The sequence below is a fragment of the Aulostomus chinensis genome, chromosome 23, assembly GCF_037954235.1.
Source record: "Aulostomus chinensis isolate RoL2024-O1b breed Wild chromosome 23, RoL_Achi_v1.0, whole genome shotgun sequence".
NCBI lineage: Eukaryota > Metazoa > Chordata > Actinopteri > Syngnathiformes > Aulostomidae > Aulostomus > Aulostomus chinensis.
Genome location: NC_141342.1, coordinates 15,927,124 through 15,937,155, shown reverse-complemented (window position 1 = coordinate 15,937,155; position 10,032 = coordinate 15,927,124). Strand labels below are relative to the sequence as shown.

At 41.5% G+C, this 10,032-nt stretch overlaps 1 long non-coding RNA gene across 1 annotated transcript in view; it reads left to right on the top strand.

Annotated features, from left to right (window-relative positions):
- Window positions 1-1,104: 1,104 nt before the first annotated feature.
- Window positions 1,105-10,032, top strand: part of LOC147239771 (uncharacterized) — a 35,973-nt gene continuing 27,045 nt past the window's right edge. The window contains exon 1 of the long non-coding RNA XR_015111547.1: window positions 1,105-1,246. This is a non-coding gene — a long non-coding RNA (uncharacterized LOC147239771). The remainder of the gene's footprint in view (window positions 1,247-10,032) is intronic.

Below are 10,032 nucleotides of genomic sequence, written 5' to 3'. Positions count from 1 at the left end.
TGTGACCTCTGTAAAACAAACAATAGCCCTGTTGTTGAGGGGTAGAATTTCAGTAAATGGGTTGAGGTCAGCAGGTAGCGTTGAAAAAAAAAAAGATGACAAAGTGTGAATTGAATAGATGCCACCGCATGCTGGTTGCCTTTATTTCTCTGTGGGGGGAAAAAACAGTGATCATGCACAAAATTCTTTCACACTACATCATGTGATCTTGGTTTTTTATATGTTTGTTTCTAGCAGCATATCTCAAACACTAAAAAGTGGATTTAAAAGGAATTTGAGAGACAGATGAGTAAAATTCCAAAGAAAACATATGACTAAACTTTAGAGACGATCTGGATCAAGCTGCAGATCCTGCACACTGTGATAGGCCAGTGGTTCTCAACTGGTGGGTTGGGACCCATAAGTGGATCGTGGAGTTGTTTTCAGTTGGTCATGGAGGTGTGCACGCATGGACAAAAAAACAACAACAAAAAAAACAAACTGTAGGAACAACTCAAAAACTTGTATAATACACTCTGTGTGTTATACACATTTGCAGAGACCAGACATCCATACATGGAACGGAGGGGTAAACTGTCCTGGTCCTTGGTCCCTGTGTCAAATTATTTTCTTGTTGTAATTAGTAACATTTAGTTTTCTGAAACAGAGATTTTTTTTCTTCAAGCGAATGTAATATAACTTCTATAACGTATTGCGTCCATCATGCAATTGACGTAATCCCTTCCAAGATTACTTTCCCCCAATAATCTGAATTAGAGTAGATCTCTGGCGCGTTCGCTCCGGTTTGTCGGCGTTAACGGCAGGTGAGAGCCAGTGCGCATGTGCGGCACTTTAAACATGGCAGAGAACACGGCGTCTTGTAGGGTGGGAATGCTGTTTGCCGACCATCATTTAAACTACAAAAGAAGAAGAAGAAGAAGCTCTTATGTGTTGGAAGGGGACAAGAAAAACATGGTAAAATGCAAACTGTGCCAGGTAGACCTAGCAAGCGTCCGCGCAGGTGAAGAGCGACGTCACCGCCGGTGCTGCTGTACATCTCAAGCAGCAACAGGTTGTTGGACGAGAGGAGATTTGGAAACTTTTCGGATGTCGCGGAGGTGTCCATAACCAAATGCGTGGACTTGCAGGATGCTGACTCGCGTAGGATCAACGATCTCTGCTGCCACTCGGAGGGAAATGGACGCGCTCGTTACGCGCCAAGATGGAGGAGACGTTCCCACCATCACCTGACAGCCCCCACGTCTCTGTAAGCTGAGTTACACCTGCACCTCTCAATTTCATGTTGAAAATTCATGGTTTATACAAGTAAAGAGGGCCTTGGATCCGTCAAAGCCGTTTCTGATATAGTGATACAAAAATACTCCTAACACGTTACTTTTCTCTGTAGTTAATGCTGTAAAGTAACTTTTGAAAGTAACGTCACCCTTTACTGGTTGCTCCACCCCTTCTGCTGAAGGGGTCAGGGGTCTAGTTGTCAGCCACCTCAGTGTGCAAGTACAGCCACTTGTGTCTGCAGGGAGCTCGGGGTCACAGGGATTTGAACCGGTGACCCTCGTGTTTTGCTAGGCATAGTAACCCTACCTCTGAATGCTTTCTGGTTTTGTTAAGATGATTTTAGCTCCTTGACTCGCTGTAAAATGAAAACACACAGAAACAACAATAACGCACAATTAATCCGATTTAAAGGTAGAATTTCTAATTGTGTTTCAGTTTTTATGCCTCAAATAGATTGTTTGTGTGGTATCAGTGCAGCAAAAGTTCAAATAAGATTGACCTACGGATTCGTGGAGTTCAAGATGAGCCAACATTTGTGTTTAGAATTAAGAGTTTGAGAAAGACCTGTTTCCTCAGCCAATCCTGGATACTATAACACAAAGCTTCAGTCTTTCCTGAGATCAATACCTCCTTTTGTGCCAGCACCAAAAAAAAGCTTTTTAAAAATGTAGAGCCATTGAATGGATCGCTCCGTTTGTCCCTCTCTGTGCTGGCTTTACTCCAAATGGAGAGTAAAGTGCCTCTCTAGTGCTGCTACCAGTCACAATGAAACAAACATCGCATTTAAGATGGGGGGAAAAAAAAGGAACAGAAAGAGCCAGAGATTCTCATCATTTCCCAGAAGATGTGGTGCGGATGCATTGATTAACCTCCAGCGTCAACGGGGAAAATCATGGGCCTCTAAAAGAAAAAAAAACCCAGATGCCACAGATGGAAGGTCTCAATAAAGATTTAACCAAATGTTATTACAGTAAACCAGAGTGTCCATTTTTATATGGTGGAAATGCTGGTGGAGAAATTGAACCGTCGCCATTCCAGCAAATTGTGGGCTTTCTTTGCCACCTTTCTCCTCAGTTTGATGTTGGTATTTTCTTCTCAAAGGAGCAGCAGACGCAGTTTTGCTCCTCATAGCTTAACACGCAGCGCTGGTCGGGGAACGGAAAGAGTTTATTTTGAGTCGAACAATAATTACAGGCATGTGGCAGCATATTGCGGTCTTTAGAATTGAGTTGTCATAGCAAAGATGAAATAGATTGTTTTATGTTTACGATACTGTACTATACGAAAATAGAGCTGTGTACTGTATTAATGATGTGCTTATACCCGCATGTGACCACAACACAGTGCCGTAATAACAGTGGCCCCTGTTCACCGCCGACCAGCATAACAACGCAACACAATGAAGATCTACCGACGCGCACTTAAAAATCTGTTTACGTGTTTGTAGACGATGAAAAGAAAATGAGCAAATCAAATTTATTGCCGACAAAGAACCTTAAATTAGTCCTATACAATAGACAAAGGAACCTCTCCCAGTAGCTCGTACCATCTCTGCGTCATAGGAGCCAGGCAGAATTTCAGTTGGCCCTTTCCCGCACTAGTGGCCCCTCACTGGGGCAGCAGGAAACACTTTCATACCTTTGGCCTGGCCGCTCCTCATGCACAAAGCTGCTCTATTTCTAGTGCACAAAGTTGCAGTCTTATATCGTTGGTGGTTGCAGATAAAGTATGGGTAAAATTGCCCCTGGATAAACACATGGTACAGAGAGAAGCCAACACTTAAACCAACCTAACATTTACCTACTCTGGCTGTGAGATTCTTATCCAAAAAAAATGAGGTCTTGAATAAAAGAGGGCGCCTATAGCAATAATGTTGGTCTGCCAAGAGCCTGTCCTTTCTGTCGCTGCGTATAAACAACAAAGCTTTACGGTAAAAATGCTTCTAAGATTTGTTGTGAAATGTCACAACAGACAAAAATAAGAGACAAAGGCCATCAGAGCTTTGAAGCACATTATCCACAGGGCCAAATTGGTGGGTACCCAGGGGCCCCAACCTCCAGGGGACCTCAAAAACCCATACCAAGTGTGGTAGTAATCTTTTTTTTTTTTAAATTAGCGTGCGTGTGTGTGCATGCGTGCGTGCGTGTGTGTGTGTGCGTGCGTGCGTGCGTGTGTGTGTGCATGCGTGCGTGCGTGTGTGTGTGTGTGTGTGTTGAATACAAACAGTACGTAGTTACTTAATTTGCCAATAAGGAGAGTATTGGGATTGTTTTTCCTGGCTGTGTCAGTATCATGATGAGTCACGTGACGAGTTAGAATTGGAAAAGATCTGTTTACATGTGACTTTATGGCTTTGTTTTGTTTTGTTTTTTGTACACCTTCAAATATATCATTCAAAGAAATGTTGTGTATCTATCTAGGACTAACTTCTTCTGTGCGGGTTCTCCAAGATTCTGTTACCAGGGGGGCCTCTTTATTCTTAGCATTCCTCACATGACGGAAGAGCCGCAATTGCTGTTATACTGTAAAAGAAAAAAAGCACCTGCGTGAGTGCCGGCGAGGAGAGATTCAGGTGTGCTCGCCTTTTGAAACAAAGAACAGAGAAGTGGAGGCGGGGCCGACCGTAACCATTAGAGGGCCATTAGAACAGAAGTGCAGGCAGTACTGGACACCTGCACTTAATGTGAAAGTACAGTTTTTCCTTGTCACAGAGTGATTTATGTTTATCAGTTCGTCATCTCTCGACCTCTCAAATACATTAAAGTGCGATGTAGACGTAAAGATATGGGTTTATGATAGAAGTAACATTGTTACAATAAGAAGACTGTAAGAAAAAAGCTATGTGGCTCGTTTTTTGTCGCTCATTGTTTGAAAAAAATAGAGAAGTGATTCAGATTTAAGGAAGAATATGTTGTAATGCAAAAAAAAGTCCAGAGGAAATTGTAGCTCCCGCGTTTCGATAAGAGTGTGTATGTTTGTGACTGAGGCGTCCGTGTCAAGTAGCAAAAAGGTGGAGGAGGCGGAGCGAACGTAAAAAAAACAAAGCAAGTAAAGATACTCAGAAGTGTTACTGCAGTAGAATAACAAAGTTGTTCTATTGGGTTTTTGTTGACAGCTGGATTCCAATGTGCAGAACAGGTGGTAAGACAACAACCTCTCATTCATGCTTGATGACAGATGTGCACAGGAAATGGTTGCTGTTCTTCTTTTTGCCCTCGTGACTGACAAAGTATTTGTACCACAGTATATACAGTATAATATGAATAAGATACCAGATGAATTTACTCGGAAAAAACAAGAATTAAAAAAAAAATTCGAATCACTCATCTGTGGTTCAACACGGACTGAGAAAACCAGACCACCAGGCTAATCCAGTTTAGCGACAGCACCCCAACACCCCCCCCCCTTAACTTTGAAGAGGTTTGAGAGCTTCTCTCCCCCCCCCCCCCCCCTTTACCCTCCTTCATCCACCTTTGTTACTTTGTTAGTTTGTGCAGGAAAGAGGCCCCGCAGAGGGGGGGAGGCATACCACCTCTCTTTACTTTTCCACAAGCCGGAACGTCAAAGATGACCTGGGAAGAAGAAGGAAAAAAAAAAAGAAAGTTCCCTGTTTTGTATTTTTGTCGAGTTGATCTGTAAAAACGGTGATTAATTCCGCCTTTTATCTCGGTCACTCGGTTCCTGGCTGTAATGGAATTTGCAGACGGGTCAGTCGGTAACTAATGAATCTATCAGAAAGTTGTGCTTAAACAACAAAGTGCCAAATGCAAATGAAGCGTCAGTCAGAATCCAGCAGGATTTCTGAACAACCAGGTGCTCACAAGCAGATAAATCAGTTTCCATGCAATCTTCGATGTCTGTCTGTCACAGACGCTGTCAATCTCAAACCTCCCACAGTCTGTACCACCTAGTGCATCATATTTTCTGTATCACCCGTCAGATTTTTTTGGGGGGGGGGGGTGTGAAGTCGTGATCTGGGTGTTTGTTTGTTTTTTAAACACTGAGCAGTAAATTACACATCAAAACCTGGATGTATCAGAAGGGATACAAAATACAACTCATATTTTTTCCCTAAAATGAGGATTTTCAGTCGTTTATTTGTCAGTTCTGGTTTCACAGGGTTAAAAATTGACCTTCCTTTCATTTGTATGTGGTATCCTGTCAACCTGCTGAGGGACTGTGGGTGGGAATTAGCTATTAGCTGTATCAGATTCACTGCGTCTTCCCTCGTGAATTGAGACGGATGTGTTTTGTAGCCTTTTGGATCATGACAAAATAACTCTATTAGTTTGTAGCATTTAGTTTAGGGGTGTCACACAACTGAGAAAGAGACCTTGAGAAGACTGATAGGGCTGTAAACTACTGTTTTAACGATTCTCTGCCTCAGTTTTGTGTGAGAATGCATCAACAGCAACGTCTATTACGGACCGAGCGACTTACTTTATAGACTCCTCGTGAGGAAGCAAAACTTAACTTTGTAAAAAAGAAAAAAAAAAAGAGGCAGAAATGCCCCTCGTAAAGGAGATAATTCAAGTGTTCTGACTCGCACGTCAGACTCAAACGAGTAAACACCCGCAGCGAGCCAAACAGCTCCACTGCAGCCCTTAAAACTCTGTTTATGTGCAAACTCTAAATAAGTGCAATCTCCAACCTTCAATTTAGATTTTTGCAAGTCAAACCAAGTGGCCCCTGTTTTTTTTGGTTGTTGTTGTTGTTTTTACGACGTCAGTGATTTTGGAATAACAACAACAAAATTGATAGAGGGTCTGACAGAGCGTTCAAACCCTCAGCCCTATATACAACACGCTATGGTTAGCTGAGATGACATGCTAACAATACGGTAACCAGGGAGACCACCAGAGGAAACCAAAGAGAAACATGAAACATGGGGGGGGGGGGGGGGGGTGTTTGATATAACAAATTAAACCTCTCCAGTTCCTGTAAATAACTTGAAAATTAAATTCACACTTCTCGAAGCAAATATCTGATGTGTGCCCCCCCCTTTTTTTTAGTTCCAGAGAGGCCGTAGAGAGAGGAAAGAAAGTTTTGTGGGATTGAAATATCTGTCATTCCCACACTAAAATCATATTGTGGCCAGGGGATGTAAGTTGCTCCCAAAATCTGATTAATGTGTGGCCGCAAGATGTAATCTGTTCCCACGATTCAAATTAATCTGTGGCCACGAGATGATATCATTTTTTAAAAATCAGTCATGCTTGTGACAGATTTGGGGCCACACCCGTTCCCAAAAGATGATTGACTTGTGGCCAGGAGTTATTACTCGTTTCCGCAATTTGATTCATTTTCTGGCCACCAGATCTTAATTGATCTTAATCCTCATGCTTTGATTCATTTGTGCGAGCCGCTCGTGTATTGAATCACAGAAGACTGAAGCTTTTTCTGCCTGATTATTTTATTTTTCCAACCAGATGCTTTTCTGATCGCTGTTTCTTGGATTTTATTAGTTTGTGAAGCAATGGCAGCGCATTTATCGGTTTAAATCTAATCACAAGAATTTGAACAGTTTACTCTGGAGCCTGGGATCCTCACAAGGAGTAATTAACCTTTTGGCCCTGTAGAGGGCAGTGTGCTCCAGCATAGAGCGCTGATATTTCGAAATTTAACACTTTTCCGATCGGGGACAGCTCATCAGATCTCACCTGCATTCTTACGGTCTCAGAGGGTTAGCGTGCAGCGTTGAGAATGACATCATAGTCTCTACACAAAGCTGTGCAGCTCTTGCACGGAAGCGTTACATTTTTCTTTTCTTTTCTTTTTTTTAAATTTTTTTTGAAGTAACATTTGATCTCACCGTTATCCTTTCCCCCTTCGCCATGACTGTGCGACGGACCGGAGCGTTCCCCGCTAATTCTAACGTCCCCTTGAATTTTCTGATGTGCTAAGTTTGCACAATAGCATCGGCGACTGCAGGTCTTAATTGTGAGCTAAGAAAAATAGTCACGGGCTTTCCTGTCTGGACCATCTGCATGGGTTCTTCTATGATTGCTTCCTGATTTTCTATAGCAAGGAAGTGTGAGGAATTACCTCTTCAAAGGGGATGTGTGCCCCACCAGCACTAATCCCTAGTTAATGGCCAGTAGACGCATCAGACCCCAACAATCTCACATCCAGCAGAGGTTCATGTACATAATTGCTTTGCTAGTATGAAAAGTACTAATTTGTGAAAATACATGAGCAAACAGGAAGGACAAAAATACAGAGTTTTGGTTTTTTTTTTTCTTTTTTTTGTGATTAAATCCTATAACATTCAGGATCAAATGTGGACGTGCATTGATAGTCAGCTTTTCAGTTATACAGCTCCTCTTTTCTTTTCTTTTTCTTTTTTTTTGCGAGCGTACATGTCAACAACGCCGATGAAAGTGCAGTAATTAGTGATGACTTTGCTCATGCAGGGCTGAGGATGTCAGAGTGGTTTGTTTCAGTGACTCTGAGAAACAGGCACAGCTCTCCCTGGTGGCCTCAGGCTAAAGCAGCCGACCGTAATTGGAGTCACAACCCTCCAATTTACAGAATTATGGAGAGATACCAGCCCGTCTTATTCCGCCGAGTTCTGCTGAAGGCACACGCTTTCTTCAAGGGTGTGTTTACAAAAAAAAAAGATAAAATAATGTCATGCGTATTCGCGGCTACACATTTGACATCAATGAGCCTCATTCGTTAATGTACAATTTTGGTCTGAGACACACAAAGGACTTTTTCTTTCTTTTTTTTTTGTAGCCCTCGATTTAGTCTACCACACAGGAAGCAAAGCCTGATGGCTATTTGCTCCTGATGTTTACCTCTTGTAACTGTCAATCACACAGGCTTGCAAAGAATTTAATATTACAAGAAGTAGATGTCAGAGGAGACAAGAGCTCCAAACAGCCATCAGGCTTTGCTTTCTGTCTGTAAGACGAAATTGAGGGCTTGAAGTTGCTTGAAGTCACGTAAGAACAAATATGTGCGGAACAGTTCGAGAAAGAGGTCCACTGACAGGTAATGAGATTGCTTTAGTGGATAATTCCTCGTTTAAAACCGCCTGCCCCCTTAAATGCCTTGAGAAACAGCAGATTTGGAAATAACCTCCTTAAACCTCTGGAAAAACTTCATAGAATTTTCATAACCACTTAAAGATTGCATTTCTCAGCTTCTGTAGCAAGTAGAAACATGAAGAACAAAAATTAAAGTGCAAAATCACCAGCCTTTACCCTTCTGTTCTTAAAATATCTTAAAGAAATCAGAAATAAAACTTAAAATGTCGGCAGGGCATCAGGTCTGAACGGGCTAATAACTCCCGTATAGCTGCACAGCGACGTGTATTCCCATTAACGCTTTAGCGCTTCAAAGTCAAATATTTACTCTAATACAAGCGCAATTAATTGGGATTAATATAGTGAAACAGGGATGTTGTTGCTGCACACATGTAGAACAGATGCTACCGCGCCTTGGGGAAGCACAAACACTTCACATTCACGTTGCTGATCTCGCCGGCTGCTTTGCAATGATTTAGCATTTGTTCAAATTATTCCGACATCACAGTTTGTGCCGTGTAAAGTGTCAGCACTCGTTAGAGAACGGATGCAGCTAAAAAGGGCTGACGTCCCGTTTTGGCAGGTTCAAAAAAATTCAAAGTATTGCAGTCAGACGGTATCAGGGGAACATAAATTTGGTTGCATTTGTGGATATACAGGTTTCAGATAATGCAAGATTAAAAAAAAAAAAAAAAAGGACATCTAATAATTGAGCATTGAGATTGATTCAGGAATTTCCTATCTGTTATTTATTAACGTGTACAGATGAAGAAGGTGCGGTTGATTGTTGTGGAAAGCACAGATTGTAATTCCTCTCTGAGGTTGCAAACACTTTGATCAGTAATTTCTGGATTATTTGTTCTCCTCTTCTAATATTTATGCTCCCAGTGATGGATATCAAGACAGTTTTCAGCTAATGGTTCAAGATATGACGGAGGAGACCATCTATGGATCAAACCAAAAATGTTCAATCTTTAATCACCTCACTTTTTGGCTAATTCATAATTCAGTGAACTGGGAGGGAAGCATTTAGCTTTTCCTGGCTATGGCCCGCTAAGTGAAATGGTGCGGAAAGTGTGAGGTCATTAACCTGTTACCAGGTACGTTCTCGCCTAATATTGGGGATAATGTGTCCCAGCCAAGTGTGACAAAAAAGAGGGAGAACTTATTCACAGATGGGTGCCAGCCGCCAGCTTTTCATTTGAGAAAACTTCATTTTTGAACATTGGGTTATGAAAAGTTAATATTGCTTTTAATTGCTTCCAGTGATTGTCTTTTTTCCACTTTTGTAAACATTATGTAGAGCGTTTTATTTGGGTTTTTTTAAAAATGATTTTACATTTAAATAGACCTTTATTAAAAAAATTAGGCACTTGTAATAACATTTGTGTAGGATTCATTGCGGATCCTGATAAAAGTTTGGATAATGGGACGAAATACTGCATATTTATATGAATAAACTGGGTTAGAAACCTGCAACTACCACCAAGGAAACGCGGATCCATTAAAGCTCCAACATTTGTTAAAGCATGTTTGTTAGCTCATTTCTTCAAATTGAAATTAAAAAAAAAAAAAAGTTCCTGCACAGACGTGCAGTAAATTCCCCGTTGTTACTGAGACGCGTCACCAAAACTTTGACAGCTTCCGTTCATAGAAATGGGATGGTCAAAATATTAGGAACAGCTAAAGCACGTCACTGCTGCCAAAAATACCAATTTCAGTCTCC